Here is a 4,028-nt window from a genome sequence, read left to right as displayed (position 1 = left end):
AACTAAAGTCCTATTGAAACATCTTAACCTCCTTCCGCTATCGCAAGCTAAATCAGACTAAACCAGGGCTCATAAAAAGAAAACAGTTCACGCAAACGGGGGAAAAAAACAAATCACAAGATGAGTTACAAGTCACTAGAACCCACCAATTCATTAAAACTAAATATGATCAGGCAGGTCAAACTATAACTTACATAAACGAAGAACTCCCATTTAGTCTAATCTCAGTTTAATTCAAGCTGATCCAAGGTAAGTATAACCCATAAAAACTAACCTTAGAATTGGCCAATGAAGTTTAATATGGAGAAGCGTGAGGTGTTGCACTTTGGGAAGAGAGGTCACAAATCTGATAGTCACCGTGGGTGGCATGGTTAATGTAACGGTTAGTGCAATGCTATTACAGCGCCAGCTACGAGTTCGACACTTGTCCAGCGCCAGTTCGAATCCAGAACTCTCTGCGAGGAGTTGTCTATTCTCCTGGTTCCAACCGTCTAAAATGTACGAGGGTTGGGTTGGTTAATTGGGAGCAATTGGGCAGCACGGATTTCATGGACTGGAAGAATCTTCTACCAGGCCATATCATTAAAAATTAATAGCAAATAAGTTTGTTTAATGCAAATGATAGTTGCCAGAGGTGTTGCAGATGCTTGCCCTATTATAAAAAGGATATGAAGTTTTTGGAAAGGATGCAGAAGAGGTTCACTAAGATGTTGCTTGGATTAGAGAGTATATAGAACAGTACAACACAGGAACCCCTTCAGCCATGTGTATAATGATCAAGTCAATTTAAAAATCTGTTGCTTGCAGCTTATAACTATCTCTCCATTCCCCTTTATATTCATGAGTCTATTTAGAAACCTCTTAAATATTGTAGTACTAATATATCTGCTTCAACTGCTACATTTGGCAACCCCTTCCAGGCATTTATTATTTTGTGTGTGAAATAGTTACCTTGCACAATTCCCTTAATCTTTCTATCCCCTCACTTTAAACACATTCTCTTGAGTGTGACATGTTTGCCCTGGGGAGAAGATTCTGGCTGTCCACCCTATCAATGTCTCTCATGATTTTATAGACCTCTATTGGGTTGCTCCTTCAGCCTCTTACGCTCTAGAGGAAACAACCTGAGTTTATTCAGTCTCTTCACAAAATACCTTCTAATCTGGGCAACATCCTGCTAAATTGCTTCTGCAGTTTTTGCAAATTCTCCACTTCCTTCCTGTAATGGGATAACCGGAATTGCACAGTGTGACAAGTACAGCCTAAGCAAAGTTTTATATAACTGCAACATGGCTTCCTTTTGTTTACACTTTTATGAAGGCAATAATATTAGATGCCTTTTTACTGAAGGCTCTATCTACTTGAGTGGCCACTCTCAACGAGTTACAAACCCGGATCCCCAGTTCCCTCTACTTCCATCAATACTTCCAAGAGCCCTTACATTTGGCATCCCAAAGTGCAACACCATCAGCTATTTCTCTGCCCATATCTGTGACTGGTCCATATCCTGCTGTATTCTTTGATAACCTGCTATACTGTTCATAATTCCACCAATATTTGTCACATCTGCAAACTTACCCATCCATTCAACTACTTTTTCATGCAAGTCAATAGTTAAGAGAAAAGATTGGACAAACTTGGATTGTTTTCTCTGGAGCATCGGAGGCTGAAGGGAAACCTGATAGAAGTTGATAAAATTATGAGACATAGATAGGGTAGACATTCTGAGTCCTTTTTCAGATTTGGAATGTTTGCAAGGTTCAGTTATTTGCACAGAGTGTGGTGGGCATAAAGAGAGGTGGTAGAAGCAGATAATGTAAGAGGCATCTCGACAGACCGTGAAGAGAGAGATATCCATCATATGCAGACAGATGAGATCATCTTAATTTGGTGTCATGGTCAGCACAGACGGAATGTTTTATGTTCTTGTTCTGAACAGCAACTTAATCAAATTTGATTTGAATTTATATAACCAAATTAAGCTCTCTATGGTAATGCTAAAACAACTCTAATTGATAATTTAGGAAAAACTAAAATTTTAATTACAATTTCTAATTATTCATACTTCTCAGAATAAACACAATTGGTGCAAGTTCAATTTTCTCATTACAGGTTATGGGTCTCAGTATCACTCCAGATATTTGAAAACACAAAATATAGAGAGACACATGCACATCACTGAGGATGTGCAAAATTGTCAGAGGTGTTATCTTTCATTGAACTATCATCCCCATGGATTTCAAAACAGCCACCATCATCCTGGCACCAGAGGGCAAGAGTAACAGGCCTCAATGACTACTGCCTCTGGCACTGACCTCCACCATTATTAAATTTTGGAGATAACGTACTGATGGAACTAATGATGCTATAGCCATCTGTCTTGACCCACCTGGAGAATAATACCTCATACAATTCCCTTAAACTGCTGTTCAGTTCGGTGTTTAATATGGTCATTCCCTTAGAGGCTTGTGGAGAAGCTGTCATCACGGGACTCAAAACCTCTCTCTGTAACTGGATTCTGGACTTCTTAACTGTCTGTCTGGGTTGGAAGCAGAATGTCGAGCACTGTCACGCTGAGCATTGGAGCACCTCAGGGCTGTGTGCTCAACCTGCTCCTGTTCACGCTACTGATCCACAACTGCCTCACCAGATCCAGCTCCAACAGAGTCATCAAGTTTGTAGATGACACAATGGTAATTGGCTTCATCATCAACAACGGTAAGTCGCACTACAGAGAGGAGGTGGAAAATCTCGTGTTAATGTGCAAGAGTAACAACCTGAGTCTCAATATGGACAAGACAAAGGAGATGATTGTGGACTTCAGGACAGGGTCGGCACCAAGGGGGGCGTCTGTGGCATTGCCACTCCAAACAAGGTGCTGTGCCCCATCATAGGGTTGTAGCCACCCCTGGCCAGCCACCCACTCCCTCCTGCCTCAGTAGCATCTAGGTTGATGCATGCTAGCGACTCTCCACCCGCCCCTGGTCATGTCATTAGCGTGTGTCAAGCATCATTAACGTCTAATGACACTTGAAGCAATAAAAAGAGCATCCTTGTGCCCCACATTGGAGGGGCGGATGGCATTAATGACATGTATGTCCCTGCCAGCACCCTCCTTCTCATGTTGACAGGTCCCTGCCAGCACAACCTCCCCCTGTCAACAGGTCCCCTGCTAAACAGGCCTCCCTCAAAATTAGTAATGCCCCCTTCTAACATATGTTCTGGCACTGACCCTGCTTCAGGAGGACTAGGAACAACAACCCTCCACTGCATATTAATAGCTCTGCAGCGGAGAGAGTGAAGAGCACAAAGTTCCTTGGAGTCAACTTAACTAGTGACTTCTCCTAAATACACATTTAATGATCTATTGTGGACACCCAACATCTCCTCACTTATCAGGAAGGTGCAACAGTGACTGCACTTCCTGAGGAGACTGAGGCAGGCAAGGCTACTGGCCACCATCCCATCAACTTTCTACAGGAGCTCTTTCAAGAACATCCTTGCTGTCTTCGTCACAGTGTAGTATGATTGCTGAAAAGCATTGGATCGGAGGTCAATCCACAGGACTATAAGAGCCGCAGAGAGGACTACTGGGGTCTCGTATCTCCCCCCCCCCCCCCCCCATCGATGTGATTTACTGGGATCGTTGTCTGAAGAAGGCTCGCAAAATCGTTAAGGACCCATATAACCCCACAGCATCTTCCAGCTACTCCTGCTGGGAAAGGGATACAAGAATATCAAAGCCAGAACCAACAGGCTGAGTTACAGCTTCTTCCCATGGACAGAAAGAATGCTGAATGTCTGATGAACTCCTCATACAATTCCTCAGAGACTAATATTAATTTAACAATATTTATTTATTTTAATATATGTACTGCATATAAATCCCTTGTAAATATATGTGTTTGCATGTATTTACCTGAGGAGCGAAGAACCCCATTTCGTCCACTTGTACTACTTATACAATTGTATCATAATAATAAACTTGAACTTGAATTTTATTCTCTCAGGAACACAGCAAAGATCCC

Source organism: Narcine bancroftii, chromosome 3, assembly GCF_036971445.1.
Source record: "Narcine bancroftii isolate sNarBan1 chromosome 3, sNarBan1.hap1, whole genome shotgun sequence".
In the NCBI taxonomy this organism is placed as follows: domain Eukaryota; kingdom Metazoa; phylum Chordata; class Chondrichthyes; order Torpediniformes; family Narcinidae; genus Narcine; species Narcine bancroftii.
The sequence above is the reverse complement of the archived record's forward strand: the minus strand, read 5'-3'. Positions refer to the sequence as shown.